The 19419-nt window shown below is 37.2% G+C and overlaps 1 pseudogene; it reads right to left on the bottom strand.

Annotated features, from left to right (window-relative positions):
* Positions 1-8073: 8073 nt before the first annotated feature.
* On the bottom strand, positions 8074-14520 carry LOC101397753 (E3 ubiquitin-protein ligase MARCHF2 pseudogene; annotated as a pseudogene).
* Positions 14521-19419: the final 4899 nt, after the last annotated feature.

Genomic DNA, 19419 nt, shown 5'->3' with positions numbered 1-19419 from the left:
TTTTCTATCCATTACTGAAAATGCAATATTCAAGTCTTTGATTATTATTGTTGAATTGTCTATTTCTCTCTGTATTTGTCAGTTTTTTCTTTATGTATTTTAGTACTTTGTTATTGAGTGCATGTATGTTTAAAATCATTATATCCTGCTGACAGATCGACCCTTTTATCAGTAAAAATGTCCCTCTTTATCCCTAGTAACACTTTTTATTTTGAAATTTATTATATTTGATATTTATATAGCCATTCCACCTTTCTTGTGGTTGCTATTTGTTTGATAGCTCTCTTTCCATCCTTTTAATTCAATCTGTTTGTATATTTGAATCTAAAGTGTGTCTCCTATAGATGGTATATAGTGGAATCAGTTTTTTAAATCCAATCTGAGAATCTCTACCTTTTCACTGGAAAGTTTAATTCATTTACATTTAATGTAATTACTGATTATCAAGATAGATTTACATCTGCCATTTTTCTATTTTTTCTATTTTTCTGTTTCATGTCTTTTTTCTTCTTCTATTCCTCCTGTACTGTTTTCTTTTGCATTAAGTGAATATTTTCTAACGTAGTATTTTAATTTCTTTAATGATTTTTTTCACTACATTTTTTGAGTTACTCTTTATATCTATTATAGTTACATAGTTACCTTCACTGGTACTCCATTTTTTGCATGTATTCAAATTACCATCTTGGGTCACTGGCTTTTAGCTTAAAGAACTACCTTTAGTGTTTCATATAAAGTAGATTTGCCAAAAACAAATTTCTCTCAGTTTTTGTTTATTTGGAAAAGTCTTTATTTGAACTTCATTTTTGAAAGACAGTGTTTCTGGATATAGGATTCTTGGTTGAGAGGTTTTTCTTTAAGCATTTTGAATATGGTATTTCATTGCATTCTGGCCTCCACTCTTTCTGCCAAGAAGTCTGTTTTCAATCTCATTGAAGTTCCTTTTTAAGTGATGAGTAGTTTTTCTCTTGCTATTTTCAAGATTTTCTCCTTGTCTGCAACTTTCAGCATTTGTACTATGACATGTCTGTTTGTGGCTCTCTTTGAGTTTATCCTTCTTGGAGTTCATTTAGTATCTTGAGTGTGTATAATATTGTTTTTCAATACATTTGGGAAGTTTTCATCATTATTTATTTATTTTGCATATTTTTTCTGCTCCTTTCTCTCCCTCCTCTTCTTCTGGTACTCCCATTACATGTATGTTGGTATCCTTAATGTTCTCCCACATTACTCTGACGCTCTCATGATTTTCCTCCATTCTTTTTTCTTTCCGTTCTTCAGCTTGCATATTTCTACTGCTCTATCTTCTAGTTTCCTTATTCTTTCTTCCATCAGTTCGAATCTAACACTGAGCCCCTCTAGTGAATGTTTTATTTTAGTTGTACTTTTCAACTCCATAATTTCCATTTAAAAAAATAAGAATTTCTACCTCTTTATTGCTATCATCTGTTTGATGTGACATTGTCCTCATACCTTGTTTAACTTCTTCAATCATGGTTTCATTTAGTTCTGTGAATATGTTGATAATAGCTACTTTAAAGTCTTTTTCAGATATATATATGACATCTAGTCTCTCTCATAGGCTGTTGCCTGATTTTTTTTCCAGTGACTGGGTCACACTTTCCTGTTTTTTTATGTCTCATAATTTATTTGCTGGAAACTGGACATTTTACATAACACCCATTTTATATTGTAGCAACTCTGAGTACTTGTTTGTCTAGTGACTGACTGGATTATTTTAGTGAAGTCCATTTTCCCTCACTCTCACTGTCAGCTTCTGATGCTGTTCTTCTGGGTGGTATAACTTTGGGTATGCCCACAGTCACACTAGGATGATGGTGGTACTAGTAGGACTCTTTTCACCTCTTTTCCCTGATTACCCCTAACTGTTAAACTATACCAATTACCAGCTCATCGCTCTATTTTTTAAAATAATGCCCTGGGCATATATTGTTCCACAAATTAATCCAATGAAATGTGACTCCTTTGAAGGAAGTTTCTGAGATAAGCCTTTGATTTTTGTTCTGATGCCAGGAGGACTCCTCCCAGCTGTATTATTCCTCAGTTCACTTCTTCAAACTAGCTGACCTGCAGTTTAGCCTGTTGCTTGAATCTCCTCCCAATTGCCTTCACCAAAACCTCTACTATTTTTGAGAGTTCCTTTAGGATGGAATTTCTTCACTCTGTTGCAAATAAAGTCAGTTCCTGGGAAGGAAATTAATACCAATCTATTTTTTGACTTGTTTCTCCTCCCAGAAAAGTTCTCTGAGCAAATGTTCTGAAATTATGGGTGAAGAAAATGGCAACTTTCTCTCTGAGTGACACCCTGCTCTAGGAACTCATTTGGTGGGTTGGGAGCAGGAGTCTTCGTGGCTTTACTCTCCTAGTGAGAAACCACCACCTCCCCAGTTGGGGCAAGAGGGATCAGGGCCCCAGTATTTCAGTGTGCTGCACCCAAGGTAGAGTCTCTGTTCCATGAATGGGGGCTGAGCAGGAGAAGGGAGCCCCCACCTCTCAATTGCACTTACACAGGACTTAGCCTCGGTAACAGGTAGCTGAGAGCAAAAATGGGAAACACTGATCCCATGCTCCTCCTGGGAAGAAAGCCCTCCCTCTGGGAGCTGAGAGGAAAGGGAACCCTGTGTTCTTGGAGGCAGAATGTACAATAGTCTCTGCTTCACTGAGCGGGGAGGGGAAGGAAGGCAGTGGTCTTGGTTCAAATACTACAGACTCTCACGTTTATCACTGAAATTTCATAGATGTTCTTGAATAGATGTCTCTTCATTTGCTGTTTGCCCTTGGGACCATTTCCAGAGGTTTTTAAGTGGTTGTTATCGTTTTTGTTTTGTTTTGTTAATAATTTTTGCCAGTTTCACTAGGAATCTTGGCAGCACAGCTCCTCATGCTGTCGTTTGGAAGTCTATCACCTGATTTCTTCTTACCTGCTTGTATGGTGGCCACTTCTTTCTCCTGTATTCTGTCAAGATGGAATAGTTTTTGTCCTCATTGTCCTTCGAGAGACAACTAAGGACTTCAGTTGACTTGGTTTACCTTGAAGCTTCAGCTTTCTAATAGGCTGAAAAAAATTACAACTTTGTAGGTTGTGTTGCTTTTTTCATTGTTAGGTTGGGAGTGACATTTTCTTGAGACTTTCTATATCCTAAACTATAATTTGTTTTTATTTTTCCTACAAAGTAGCAATCGTCTAACTCTCCTACTTTGTAGATTGTAAATCTACAACATGTGCAGCTTAGAAAGTGGAATGTGAGAAAAGGAAATAACAAAATCGTCCTAAGCTTTCTATATATAAAGAATATTATTGAGTACAAATATGCCCAGACTTTATTAACATAAACTATGCTTTTGATCGCCCTTTGAATTTCCAGTGTATTCAGAAATAGACTATTAATTCAATCACTTATTTAGCAAAACTTATTAAATATTTCTGTATATGATGCTCTGTACTGTAGCTGTCTGGGAGTAGGGGAATAAATCTTGAGTCTTATCTTCTAGAAGATGTTAGTCTACCAGGAGAAACATACATGTAGACAGAGAACTAAAGAAAGATTTAATAAAAGAGATAGTGTAAGCTTAGTCTGAAGAATGAATGAGAGTTTTTAAGGCAAGAAATATTAGGAAAGTCCAGTGACGTAAAAGCCAGAACAAAAGCACAGAAATAGAGAAACACTGGATAATTTCTAGAAGAGTTTAATGAGGGTGAGGCATGAGATACATGATATGGAAGCAGGAAATAAGACCAGAAACAGAAGTCAAGGCAAATTAATAAAGGACATTATGTTTTGATAAGGAGTTTGGATTCTAGCCTATATTGGCCAGAAAACCCATGGTGGTTATTTCAGCAAGGAAATGGCATGACCACACTTTTATTATTATTATTTTAGGAAAATAACTCTGGTTTCAATGTGATAGATGGTTTTGGACAGGGAATAACTGGTGGCAGTGAGACCAATGTAAAGGCTGTCATATGGACAATTATTTGGATTTGGACTAAAAACATGACTGCATGGATAGAAAGATTTTGAGACACACTTTTATGGTATAATTGGCAATTTCCCGACTATTAGGCTACAGTGGTTTAGGGAAAAGGAAGAATGTAAAATGACCCTAGGTTTCTGGCTTGGGAAACTAAGTAGATACTGATATGACTAATTAAATTAAGGGATGCAAGAGAGAGAATTGATCTGAGAAGGAAAATAAAATAATGAGTTTAGATTTAAATATATTAAACATGAGTAACCTAGATATCCCAGTAAAAATTCTAATAAACAGTAAGTAATAAGAGTCTGCAGCTCCAGACCAACATAAAGGTGAAAACAAAATTTACATACTGGTTTTCTTGAACAAGTTATTTTAATTTCATTTTTAAAATGCAGATAATACTAGCTACTTCATAAGTTTTTAGTGGACGATTAAATGAGATATACACGGTGCCTCAATAAATGATAGCTATGTTGCTATTTATTTTTGAAGTTACTTGGATTACTATAAACGAATTAAATCATCCAGAGAGAGTATATAATGTATTTGAAGTTAAGTCCAAAGAAGTGCTTCAAGGAACATTTTTGTAGGTTAACAAAATACTTCAAATTTAGGTCAAGTTTGATACTTTAGGTAGTAGAGCAGGAGAAAACCTAAAAAGAATTTGAGATCTGTGTAATTTTGCACTTTTCAAAGTGCCTTCCCACATATCATTTTATCAAATTCATAAAGTCATTCTTTGAAGCAGGTATTATTGTCCCCATTTTATAAGGCTTATGACTTGCCTGCCTAAAGTCAGTCACAAAGTATAGTTATGAAACTGATCTTGCAAGTCTGGCTCTGACTCTTAACCTACAGCTCTGCTATATTGAATCTGCCACTCAGTGGCTTCAACATTCATCCTTCTGTTCTAGAACTTACCATGGACCTCAATAAAACAGCTCCATGAAACACTGCATTTGGAAAGCAGCTCTGATGCACAATCTTTTTGACCTTGAAACTACTTCAGTAGTTTATCATCTCATTAAAAAAACATCTCCAAGTGGGAGACAAAGGTTCAAAACCTACAACCAAATGAAGGTGTTAAGTGCACAATTCAATTAAATAATTCGAATATATTATAGATGATATTGATTTTTTTCAGCTAGTGTTGAAATTCTGATGCTGCTACAACATTAAACCAAATTTTTAAAAGGTTACAGTTACCTCTAAAAATTCAGCCACATATATTAAGTGCTGTCTTGAATAATAGTTACCCTTATAGAAAAACACACATCTTATTAGCTCTATGCCAATATGAAGTTTAAAGTGAAGCAAAAAAATATACTATTCACTTTTCTTTTCTTTTTATCCTTCTATCCCTTCAACACTAAATTTTTTTTCTTGTGTTTAAAAGATAAGTATTCTTGTTATATGAAGAAAGTTAAAGCGTATGAACAGTATTTTGTTACCAAGTCCATGATACAATATTTCTTGAAAACCTACTCCTCTAGTGGCAATATTACTCACTATCATGTGAACAGTCAGTTTTATCATCTGTAAAATGGAGTTTATTTTTTACATAGGTTAATAGTGGCATTTGGCAGTTTCCTGTTTTGAAGGAACCTCAAAGCATTCCCAAAGTGCTACTTTTGCTATTATAAGAACAATTTCCCCTCAAGCTAGTTTCTATTTCACTTTTGTCTTCCATGAGATAATATCCCACAGCACAGGATGATGCAAACTTAATTCTGTTCAGGCACACAACTGCTTCAGTCCATGGAAAATAACAGCAATAGATCTGGGATTCATCTAAAAGGTATAATTACACATTAAATGATTTAGTTTATGCTGGACATCTGCAGCATATCATTGTAATTAATCAAGAATGGATAAGCATAAAAATACTAAGAATGAGGATAAGCATGCTCTGTCTCTCGCTTTTTTCCCTTCCACTAAAAAAAAAAAACAAACATCCTGGAAGTATGAGTAAATTATGAAAAGGTATTTATATGAAAGAAAATATTGAGTCTTTGAAGTTTTATACAAATAACCCTCAATAAAATTGATTCCAGGTAAAACCTTTTATTGACAGGTCCAAAATGGAAGGAGTAAAAAGAAAAAAAAATATTACGATGGAGAGAAGAAACAGAAAAAGAGAATGAAGGAGAGAGACACTTTTGGGAAGTTTCAGGCCAGCCATCATCCTTTGAGGAAAAGTTAAATGATCAAATATGATTCTAACATTCTGTGTCTGCCTAGTCCTAGGAAAAACTATTAGGTAGGCAAAAAGACCCCAGGAAAACACTCCAATATAAATCCCCAGATTATGTGCATTTTATAATAAGCATATGTGGACCCTCAAAAATGTAAAAGTGTACTTGTAGGATTTGAGATGCTCTGGCATCTGCACAGAAAAGGAATTTAAATCAGTGAACAATGGCAGGGCACCTACCATATTACCTGTACTCTTCTCAATACTTACAATACAGAGATGAGTAATACGTGGTCCCTGCCCTTGATAAATTAAGAATCCAGGTAGTATGTTAAAGCATACCAACCAGCCAACAAACAAACAATCAAAAACTATAACAAACTATTGCAATAGTAATATGAACAAATCATCATCAGGACACAGAGAAACAAGTGCTTACCTCTTTAGTCTAGAGGAAGCAAAAATGCAGAATAATAAAGAGCCTCTCAGAGGAAGTGGCACTTGAGCTGGCATTTGACAGATGAATAGTGGTCTCCAGGTAGGCCTGGGGAAGAGGTCCTTCGGAAGCTCTAGATGCTTTCTGAAGCACTTAATGTCACATCAAACATGTTTAAAATGTGCCCATATCAGACATTAAAGTGTACTTTATAATTTATACATAATCATATAAGTTGGATTGCATTTGACAAGATGCTGCAATGCTACATTTTGTAGACAATGAATTAAATGTTTAATTCAATTTGTGACGTTTTTCCACATAATTAGCACAGTATATTTTTCCCATTTTCTGACATTTTGTTAGACTCTTGGAAAACTCATAGTGTCCAAACACTGTTCTGTGGTGCCTAATGGAAAATTCTGACTAGAGAGAAGACATACCAGCCACAGGATTCAGCTTGAACAGAGGCTGTGGGGCAACGCTATATTTGAGTAGTAAAACCTCTCAAATAATAAGAGCACTGATTAACTCTTTGTAGATGAATTCATTTCCACATTTGCATAAACCATTCTCTCTATCCTGCGGTTAGATGTCATCAGGAAAGTGCCTGAGGGAGGGCCCATTCTGAGAACTTATTTCCCTACTGATCACGGATGAGCCCCTTAGCCTCTTCAGCCTTTGTTGCCCTATCCATAAAATAAGGATAATACTACAAATGTAATGTATTTGAAGTTTCATATGGAAGACTTTCTAGAGAAGTAAGATAGTAGAGCAGCCACGGAAACCCAGTGATTTTTATCTAGCTCTTTTCTTTGAATCCAGGAATGGCAAAAGTTCTTAAAACGTTTTCTTTACTAGAAAAGCAATACGTAACAAGAAGATGAGAAGGACTCCTCCCTTCTTTAAGAAAACATTGAAAGAGAACTTGTTTTTAAATAGAAAACCCTTGAAAAATGTTGACTTTCTTCGCGAATTATCACACCTAAAATCATATTGAGTGATGTACGGTCGCTCTTGACTCTGAACACTTTTTTTGTCCAGAAAGGGGTCCTTTTATTTATTCGGAGTGGGTTTTGAGGTGTAACTTGAGAAAGTCAAGGGTGCCAGGAAAGCAAACCTGCCAAGTGCAGAGAAGCACAGGAAGCTTGCGGAACCTCGCAGCCCAGTGAGCGCCCTCGACTCACCTATGGCCCCGGCTGCTGGCCTGGAGGGGGCCAAGTGGACCTCAGAACGAGATCAGGGTGCCTGCTCCGTCCAAAGCTCAGGACCACGTCCATCTGTCCTCCTCACGTACAACAGTGCGCAAAAAAAAAAAAAAAAGATGTGAATATATCTTCACAGGGGATCACAGAATAGGCTCTGCTTGGCGTCTTTTGGCCTAAGAGGCGTTCGGGGCGTGCAGAGAAGGCCGGGAAGTTCTGTCCTCCCAAACTCCGGGGCATCACCAGCTGCCTCCGGGCCTGCCAGCTTGGCCTCCTGGCATCTCCTCTGCCACTTCCTTCAGGAGTCCAGCCGCCAGCAGGAAGCGCTGGGTGCCCTCTGAGCCACAGCGTTCCGACTTTTCGAGCGCAGTTTCTGGTTGGTCCCTCTGCACTTGGAGTACAGCCGCCAATGGCGGCGGAAGGAGACCAGCATCCAGAGGTCGTAGAAGCTGAAGAGGACAAGGTTGACGGCGATGAGCCCTGGAGCCGGAGCTGGTCGTGGGCCCCACACAGGGACAGCCTTCCAAGATGGCGGCCAGCTGCGTGATGAACCGGAAGTACACCAGGTGGCACGCAGCACAACTTCCGCTTCTCTGTGCGAGGCCCTGGGTCCTTCAGCCAGTCTGTGAGGGGCTGGGGTCGCTTCTGTACTGCATGCTGTGTGAGGGACAGTTCGCCGTAGCTGGGGCTGGACGCGGAAAGCCACCTCTCCAGGCAGCTCTTGTGCACGGCACCTAGGGTGCCGGTGCCAGGGAGGTGGCAGCAGTCACATGAGAGAACCTCGTGTCCTCAGGGCCCGAGGCCCATGGGCCCAGGAGCCTGATCCATTGTCGGGCCGGGTGGCCAAGCAGGCCCATCCACCTGCCCCCGCCAGCCCCTGCCGGGCCCGGCCCAGCCCGACCCATGAGTGCCACTAGCTCCGCTCCAGCTGGCATCAGCATCCAGACAGCAGTTAAGTATGCAGTGCAATATATAACCTTAATTCAAGCTGGGAGAAATGCTGTTGGTGTTCTTCCTGTAGATATAAAGAATGACAGCAACATGGTCTGAGGCATTTGGCATGGGGAAAGATGGCTCATGTTAATCTGGCAAGTAAGTAAATATTTAAAAACATGATAAGCAGAAATTTAAAAAATGTGTAAGCTAAATATTTTATGGAAAAAGTCCACAAGTGAAGTATCTTGTTTAATTTACGTATACATAACCAGCAACTTTTGCTCCATCTTACAACTCTTACATAGCTCCACTCTAATAATCCTATAGAGATTGAAGAAGCAATTTTTTTCTTTCCAGTTATGTTATTGTTACTGTTGCTCTTGTTAGATATTTGTTTAGTTTTTTGTTAATGGGCTACAATTATGTGATTGAAACACCAAAAAGCATTAAAAGACATATAGTGAGAAGTCTCTCTCCCATCTCTGTTCCCTCCCTGCCAAGTCTGCATCCCTTTCTCTCATCTTCCCGACCCCATCCTCTCCCACCCACACACAAGTAACCACCATTATTAATGCTGACATTAAACACGTTGGTTAAATAATTAGAATTTGAACATTTAGTCACTTGTAGGAGAAAACTGATGGACATTTTTGTTGATTGAGAGAAATTAATTACAGAATCAAAGTCCTTGAGAAGTGGGGCAGGAAAGGGTTGTAGGGGCCAAGTGGAAGGATCATGTCTTCATTAGAGTCTATCACCTTTAACAGATTCTTCCCTGAGAAGGGGGGCAGCTAGCCTTGTGCGTGCCTGCTGCTGTCATTTTTGTTTTTATGAGGAAAATCCAAAAACACTATGAAAATTGGTGGGATTGGGTTTATGCCCTGTGAAATTCATGATACAAAATTTTCTCACAGGAAGTGATGTTAGAATTCTATCACCAACTTTTTATTTTGTAGTTAAGGAAAAGGGAACTCATAGACATTTATGAGACTTCCAAAGTTTTTATTCCTTTCCTTCTAATAAATGGATATTTTGAAATAGTTTATGATAAGCTTGGTCACCTCTATAAGCTAGGAATAATCAATATAATTTAAATAGTCTGCATTGACAATTATGAAAATGTATTTGTTGAATGCAATTGACAGTTATGTATCAAGACAGACTCAAGGTTAATAATTCAAGGTAAAAAATATCTTTCAGGTTTCTTTGGGGTGAAGTCCATATAAACTGCAATATTCTTCAGTTATCAGACAGACCTATTTATGTTTTTATTGTTGACTGAGTTATTCTTGGTTCCAAAACCACTGTTTCTTATTCTATTCAGAGAGCATTTATTATTTGTATCTGTCCCAGCACCTACCACAGAGCCTGGCACATAGTAGGTGCCAAATGAATATTTGTTGAATGACAGACCAATAATATATTACAAAATTATTATTAGTTGTTTTCATTTGATATTTAATATTATCCAGTACTTTAAGGGAGTTTATTAATACAAAATGAGCATTTTATTTACTGTATGAAGAAATATAAAATAGAAAATATTATAAAATCTGATTTTTCAGTTTCATATTCTGTTAAATACATAATATAATTAGAAAATTACAAAAATAAACAATTAATACCATTACCAGAATGAGTCCATTCCACAGAACACTGCATGTTTCTTAGTTTGTTTGTTTGAGATTTTTCACAGAAAAGTGGGGAATGGATGAATTATAGCCAAACTGCAGTGTATTTCCCCCAACTTATCTTGTGCTAACTATCAACAAAACTTTCTTTCCATGTTATTGTCTCCAGTCTTTATCACCCACAATCACACCGCCATGTTTACCCATTAAAACTCTCTATCCTGTCTTTACTGGTTGTCCATCTTCAATATCCAGCTGAAGCCCTGCCTCCTCCAGGAATCCTTCCCTCCAACACGCAGCCTGCAGTGAACTCTTTTCTCTGAACTCTCATAGAAGCAATAATACTCATCACACACTTGACATTCTTTGTATTTTGACATTATTGGCTAAATTTCCTGTGCATACATTAGACCATTCTGGTTAGATTGATTTTAAGGGTAGAAACAACCACAGAGGTGAGTCAGTTCAACCCTGTTGTGTGAAAGGGAAGCCCACCCAGAGGGATTAAGCAGATGGCCCAAGTTCACAGCTTTAAATAGCAGGAATGAAAACACCTCTTGTCCCCTAACTTCTTCACTTTATTATGACATACCTAGAGTACAGGTCTTTGCCTGTCTTTGTGTCTACATCCACGCTAAGCATGGTGTCTGGTGTACAATACATTTTAGGTTTTTTGCTGTTGTTTTGTTGTAAACTTGATGTAAAACATACATCCCGCTATAGATTTTAGGAATTTGCTCAGTTATTTGATAGAGAGGTGTTTGTGCAAATGTGCTTTCATATGTTGAACAAATACTTGTTTTTTCAAGACTGTTTGGCAACAGTCTATTCATATGGTTTAACAGTCTCACCACAACTGACTCAATTGACAAAACAAGTTCTATATCAATACAAACAGAAAAGGAGAAAGGAAGCTTAGAAAATTGAGTTAATTTACAATTTTTTAAAAAAGATAAATTGTTTTTACCCCATGTTTCCCTTCTCGACCCAGCCAGCAAAAAAAAATGTATATTTATATACATACTCTACTTAAAACAGCGGCACAGATTAGTGTATACAAGAGAACCTGGAAGTATATGGGAAGCAGGGAGAAGGGAGACAGGATACTGGCAAAGAAGAATTCACTGTTCTACAATAAGGTCATTTATTTGAATCTGTATCCAAGAGGGGTGTTTCCTTTTAAATATTCACAAGGTGTTCTGACATTTTGAACCAAAAAGGGAGACCTTTAACAGATACTGGGCTAGACCTCTACCCTTCACCGTCCACTGGTTATAAGTCCTTTCAGTAATATATAACCAAAGAGAGTATTGTGCCCCAAGTGCTCAGAAACAAATTGCCCAAATTCCCCGTTTGCCACTACTTTTACTGAAAGGCAAACTTCGTTAAGTCTACACACTTTGCAGTTTTCCTCCTGATGAGGTATTTTTTCCTACCACAAGTCCTTAACCTGAAGTCTTTGGCAAAAGTTGCATAGTAGAGTCAGGAACTCAAGCAGATACTGAGGTTGGCCTTAAATCCCATTGCTACCCTACCAGTGAAAGGCCTGAGGCATCTGCCATCACCTGGGGCTGGGGGACGGGGGACAGGGTGCAGAGGACATTGTGTAAGTTTGACAAAATGTTGTTAAAAGTCCCTAAAGTTGTTAGAGGGATGCCAGACTCAGAACGTGTGGCCCGGTTTCCCCCCAGTGGCCTCACCTGGGTCCTCTGCCCCATTGCTCTCTCATCATCATCATGCATCTCTCAAGGCGTTACCTCTCAGTCTCACAAGTAGAGACTTCTCACTGAGGTTTCCCATTTATTTTCTCACTATGCACAAGAAAGAGTTGGGAATGCCTCCATGCTAGTAGAATATCTCCCGTAAAGACCAGGAAGTGATGGAGAAAGCCTTCCTGAATACTGATTCTTTCTTCCACACTCAACCCCCACGACAGCCCTAGTTTCCAGGATATGTTTTGATTTCTTAAATCCAGTTAGTTATAATTTGTCTGTCCTTTCTTAGGGCAAAGTTTATAAGTCTTTGAGCTGTTCCTACTCTCTAAGTTACAAAGTAATAGTAATAAAAATAATGATGGTAATTAACATTTACCAAGGACTGTCTAGGTGCCTCAATGCTAAGCATTTTTTTTCACATGTGTTAGCTCATTAACCCCTGTGTTAGTCAGGGTTCTCCAGGTACATATTTCCTATTTGGTTCTGTTTCATAATATGTATATCATGAAGAATTGGATCATTCAGTATGGAGGATGAGAATTCCCATGATTTGCTGTCTGCAAGCTAGAAACTGAGGAAAAGTGGTGGTATAATTTAGTTCAATTCCGAAGGCCTGAGAAATAGGGAAGCCGATGATGTAAACCTAGTCGAAGGGCAAGAGAAGATGAGATGAGATGTTCCAGCTACAGCAGTAAGGCCGGACAAAAAGAGCTAAATTCCCCCTTCCTCTGCCTCTTGTTCTAATCAGGTCCTTAGTGGGTTGGATGATGCCTACCCACATTGGGGAGGATAGTCTGCTTTACTGAGTTTACCAATTCAAATGCTAATCTCATCCAGAAATATCCTCACAGGCACACCCAGAAGTAATATTTAATCTTGGTACCCTGTGGCAAGTCAAGTTGACACATAAAATCAACCATCACGATCCCAATAGACCTATGAGGTAGATACAGTCTTAATACCTTTTCACAGTTAACGTTGTTGAACAACTTGCCCAAAGTCACAGATTATAAGTGGTGGAGGCAGGATTCACACTCAATCCAGCTCTAGAAATTGTATGAGGCTTAGCTGCCTCTCACAGTGTGCATTCCATAGTAATACTAACAATAGTAAATTACAATATAGATACCCATTGATAAAACATGTGCTTTGAATTATTTTTCAATGGGTTTAATGATCACACTGAACTAAATCATTTACACTCTCTCCCCTGGTTCCTCTGAATAGGAGCACCCTCATGGAGGTGGCTGCGTGGAGCTGGAAGAGTGGTCTGTAGCTAGAGAGCATTAGTTTTGTTAAATCTCAGCGAGATATTTCTTAACAGCCTCTTTATATGTTTGAATGTTTATAGAGTACTACTACAATCTGAGTCTACTTCGAAGTATGATTGAAGGGTCAGATGATGTCCTTCTTCCTTACCCTTATCATACAGAAGAGAATCCACTCTTTGCCTGCAAGTAGAAAACCTAAAATTTAGTTATAGGGAAAGAAAGCATAAAAGTGCAAACTTGTTTTTTCCCCTTCCTTTTGAAATCCATCTTCTTCTTTTACTATGGAGATGAAAGATTATTATAATTTTTTTTCATGTGCAATACTTCCTGGCTTTAATATTTCATAAATTTGAAATGTTCTGAATTTTTATAGCTTAGTAGTTCTTGAGGAAGTGTTAATCTTTTCTGTTTGTTTCTTTTTCTGAGAGGGTATAGAAGAAGGAAATACTTTAACTCTCATTTGTTATGTTGTAACAGTTCCTCAGAATTCCAATTTATTCTTTAGAAACTGTTAGTGCGAAGTTGGAAGCCTTATTATTTTAGGGACATTTTTAAGCTTTCCTATTTTTCTCTCCTGACACCTTTTACAACTTTCAGGGTTAACTTGAACATTGCATTCATGAAATTCCATAAAAATCGTTTAGTTCTTGCTTATCCCCCAGTAGAAACCAATTTAGTGACCGATGTATATGTTTTTACTCCCACTACCTAGTTTATCTGAAGTGGTCAGAGAAAAAATAATCTGAATAAGAAATTTTCCAGAAATTATGAATTTACTAATTTAAATATTTAAAATTTGAGAATATATATGGTTGACCCACATTTCCTTGCTTTAAAAAGGGTATGTAAAGCACAATCTAACCACTTTTGGTTTCTTGGTTTCGATAGAGGGTATATGTTATGGAGTGCTGAAATAATATAACAGCTGTAATCTCATTGATGAGGCCTCCCACCTTAAATTCAACAAAACTTATTCAACAAACATATTTGAGGAACACCTATAATATTTGAACCTATGCTAAGTTGATAGAATTGCAGAAATGAATGAGACAACCCATATAAAGAGCACTCAGATCAAAATATGGAACATCACCAGTCCCTCGGAAACCTCCCTCGTGGTTTCTGCCGCTCATTACCCCTGCCTTTGTCCCAAAGGTAACTACTCTTTTGACTTCTCATACCATATGTGTGTTATTGTACTTTTTTAAATAAATCGAATTATAAATTTGTATTCTTTTGTGTCTTGCTTTTTGTTCAACATTGTATTTGTGAAATTCATTCATTTTGCTGCATTTTGCAGCAGTTTTCATTGTGGTAAAGTATTGGCTATATGGATGTACTAAAAATTATTTATCCGTTCTACTGTTTGTAGACATTTTGATCTCTTTCTAGTTTGGATGGTTTGGGGTTATATGAATAATGCTGCTATGAACATTCTTGGACATCTTCTTGATATATATGCATTTTTGCTAGGTATGTACCTAAGAATGGAAACATAATATATGAGGGTAAATGTATGCTTAGCTTTAATACAAACTGCCAATGAACTTTCTGAAGTTTCTGTATCAATGTATTATCACACCAGCGTGACAGTTTCTGTTGCTCCACATCCTCTCCAACATTTGGAATTGTCATTTTAAATTGCAGTCATTCTGTTGTGTACCACACATGCTTTTAATTTGCATTTTCCTAATGACTAATGAAGTCAAGACCTTTTCTTATGATTTTTGGCCATTTAGTTAAACTCTCCTACGAAGCTCTTAATCAGATTTCTTGCTAATTTTTCTATGGGGTTGTCAGACTCTTTTCTTATTGATTTGTAAAAATTCTTTGAATGTTCTTCATTACAAACTCATTGTTGGATATATGTGTTGCAATACTTTCTCTACTCTTTTACTCTCTTAGTAATCTTTTGATGAACAAAATTTCTAATTTTAATGTGGTCCTCTTTATTAATCTTTTCCTTTATGGCTAGTGGTTTTTGCATCTAATTTAATGTATCTGTACCCTGATGTTATGAAGATTTTCTCCTGTGTTATCTTTTAGATCCTTGATTGTTTTACCTTTTACGTTTAGCTCTTGAACCCACCATCCTGTTTGTTGTGAGTTGGGTGAGGTAGGGGCTAAGTTTCATTTTTATTTTGCAATTGGCCTACACATTTTTTGACAAAACCATCTTTTCCCCACAGCTCTGCAGTGTTACTTTCATCATCAGTTACTGAATTATGGCTTCATGTAACAATGTTGATAAACGTCAGAAAAATACTATTAAGCCGAAAAAACACCAAGTTGCAGAAGAACATAAAGACTGTGAATTCATTTAAATATAGAATGAAACTTGCTATGAACAAGTTATAAACAGTTACTTGTTTGGGGTCACAATTTGATAAAACTATAAAGAACATGAAGGTAGTAATAAAATATTCAGGAAATGGGTGAATTATAAGGGACAGAAAGGAGCCTTTAAAGGTGCTTGTAAGTGTTCATTTTATTGTGATTATTTTCATACATTACAAATACTTAATAAATATTTTTGTATGTATTCAAGGTTTAAGAAAAAAATTTAAAAGGTGATTGGCAAATTACTCAAGGGTAACTACACAGTTTTAGTTTCAGCTCATCCTTCTGGTTTCTAAGTCCCCCTTCAGCCCCCTTCATTGTCTACACCTTGGGATTCTCCTTAGTTTCTTGCAGCTTAGCTATACGTTTAAGAAGGTGTTTGTTATACTTTGTCTAGCATTTCTAAGTTTTCTGTTGGGAGGCTTTCCAAGATATGTATTTTTCCACATTGTAGGAAACTAAAGCCCTCGCATGCACTCCTTCTGCCTCTCTCCAATCCAGGCTCCAGTCCCCCTCCCCCATCCCACTGAAACTGTTCTTGTCAAAGATAAAATGTTTTCCATGTTAGCCAATCCTACAGACAATTTCTTTCCTTATTCAGTTCAATTCTGTCCTCAGTTCATTCAGTAGAGTTGACAACTCCCTAATCTTGGTATATTTTTCTTTCTTTGCTGCTATGAAACTACAGTCTTTGAATTCTCTTACTACCTCACTGGACTCCTTTTCTCAGCCTCATTCTCCGGCTCCCTCTCTTGTGCTGATACCTAAATGTTGGGTGCCCCAGGGCTCAGTGCTGGGCCCTTTTCTCTTTTCTACCTGCACGTTCTTCCTACATGATCTTATCAGTCCCATGGCTTTAACTCACTCGTTATCTCCCAAATGTGTATCTTCAGTCCAGGTCTCTCATTTTAGGACTAGATTTCTATATCCACTTGTTTACTTGACACTCCCATTTGGATATCTAATAAGCATCTCAAATTAGCATTTCAAAACATACTTCTTGATTTTCCACCACTCTCCTAAAGATAGTTGGTATCAGTGGAGATTAAATTCAGCAGCAAATAAAGAAAACTATCAATGATAGTGGTTTAAAAATATAAATTTTCTCTCTCTCATATGAAAGAGGTCTGAAGGTCTACATTCAGAGCTGCTATGAAGCCTCCCTGGTCATCAGGTTTCCTTTTACATTTCTGATTCACCATCTTGGCAGGTGCTTCCACCCTCAAATCACTTCAGTATCCATGGTAGTCTTGGCCTGCCACGCACAATGCCCAGGTTTCAAGAAGGAAGACAGGGGAAAGATAAAAGGGTGAAAAGAGAACATCACTGAGCTTGAAACAACCTTCCAGAAATCTCACACAATATTTCCAGTTAAATCTCATTGACCAGAACCCAGCCGATGTGTATATACCTAGCTGCAAGGAAAGAAAGGCAAAAATGGATTTTAGCTGGGCCCTTTCCATCTTTAATAAAATCTGAATTCTGTCACCAAGGATGAAGGAGAGAATTGGCACTGTGTGGCAAGTAGAGGTCTCTTCTACACTGTTTGCCCTTTGGTCCTTGCCATCTCAGTAAACAGACCTGTTGTCTACCTAGTGATTCAAATAAAAATCCTAGGGTCATTCTTGATTCCTCCCCACGTCCATTCGATCAGCAAGTCCTCTTAGTTTTAGTTCCAGAACACATCTTGAATCTATCATCTTCTCTCTTTTTCCTCTGCTGTCCCCTAAATATAAGCCACTGTCATCTCTTGGGTAGATGTATTATTGCAATGGCCTCCTTATTGGGTCTCTTTTCTTCCAGTTTTGACCTATCGTTCTTATAGCATCCAGTTTGCCAGTGTGATTTGATGTGGTTTTTCCTTGCTGGGTTTTTTTTTTTTTTTACCTTTTCGGTAAAGCCATATAAGCTCCTTACCCAAAAGCTTTCAGTGGCTTCCTATTGTACATAAAGTAAAAACTCAACTTCTTAACAATGGCCTGCATGAGCATCTGCATATACTATTCTCAACCTCTGCTCACCTTTTCCAGCCACAAAAGCTTCATACACATCTAGTTCTTTCCACTTTAGAACATTTATGCCAGAACATGCTCATTCCAGCTGTTTTGAGTTTTGTTTATATGTTTGTTTTCTTTGTTATCTATCTCCCACCAATGAAACACAGGCTCTGTGAATGCAGGGGCTCATCAGAATTCTTCATCCATTTCACCCACACCTGGAACAGGACCTGCCTAACCCCTGGTAGTGCGAACTATTGTTGAATGAACAAATACATCTCTTATTTGTGAGGCTCTGAAAATTTTTTATTTCTTATTATGGCTTACACTATATTCTAAATATGCTGAATGTTCCATAACAAACATTGATTGCTTTTGAATGTTAACAATGCTTATTTTAGTGACAACATTAAATAATTTGTAGTGTATAATTATTAAGTCTGAAATTAACTAATTAGAGCCTACTAATATTTTGCAGCAGCACTTATAATATGTAAGATATGAATTAGGACCATCAGATAACAAACAACTCAAGCACTCAATATGACCTCAAGGAGCTTATAATTCAGAAATGGGAACTGAGAAATAAGCATAGCTATCCATATTCTAACCTAGACTTTGGTAAGTACTAACAAAGATACATAAATTAGATGTGCATTACTACTATAATTCCCCCCACCTCGTGTGGCTAGTATACTATACTATATAAACATGGCCTCCCATGCACCTGTTATATGGGCAAATTGAAGTTATCGCCTGTTCTTACAGCAAAAGATTTCTTACATCCTGATTCAGATTTTTGCCATTATTTACTCCAAAAGCAAATCAAAACCAAAAATAACAAAAGAACTAACAAAACAAACAAAAGGAATAATTAACAAAGAAAACCACTACTCTGAAGCTAGTTTCTGAGTGCACCTACCATTGCTGTCCAGGTATTAGGGAAGTTCTTTTCCAGCGCTTGGCCTATCTTAGAGTTGCTACTTAGCTTACTTTAGAGAAAATGAGCAACATGCTTGATATATGCTGATTAATCTGCCTTTTTACAGGATAACAGCCTCAGGGAAAGGCACCATTAAGAAATTAAAGCAGAAAAACTTTAAGGCCACCAAAGATATTTGGAGATAAGGTATAAGTGAATTAGAAAGGGAAACATTTACCAGCCTTAGTTTCTCTTAAAGAATAAATGCCTCATAACATTGAAAGACATCCAGTAAGCTGTTTATTGATAAGAACCAAGACTAATATCATATTAAGCGTTGCAAAATTTAGGAATGTTACCGTGCTATTTTAAATTCACTTTGATGATTCTTTTATCTTTTATTTTCCTAGTTACTTCTTGAGAGGTGTTTGTAGCTAGAGTTTTATTAATATAAGGCATCCTCAGGATTCTAGATATAAACTACTTAATAATAGTATAATAATAGATACCATTTATTGTGCAAATAGAGCATTGTGAAAGATTAAAAGATATTTAATGTCTTATTTTCCGTATATCCTTTATAAAGCCTAGTCCTGGCTGGGTGCATCCTAAGTATTTAATACATATTTGTTTGTTTTGCTATAATGTTGAAAAAATACTGTATGGGAATTATAAATGAAAATATTATTCTCAAATATATCACTTATTAAATGGGATACCCTGGCTAGTTTTTCATAGACTACGTAACTGCTAAGGTTCCCCCGGCTATAAAT

This window comes from Ceratotherium simum, chromosome 32 (genome assembly GCF_057802395.1).
Source record: "Ceratotherium simum simum isolate JZ-2026a chromosome 32, ASM5780239v1, whole genome shotgun sequence".
Lineage (NCBI taxonomy): Eukaryota > Metazoa > Chordata > Mammalia > Perissodactyla > Rhinocerotidae > Ceratotherium > Ceratotherium simum.
Note: the sequence above shows the minus strand (reverse complement) of the source record. Positions and strands in the feature narration are given on the sequence as shown.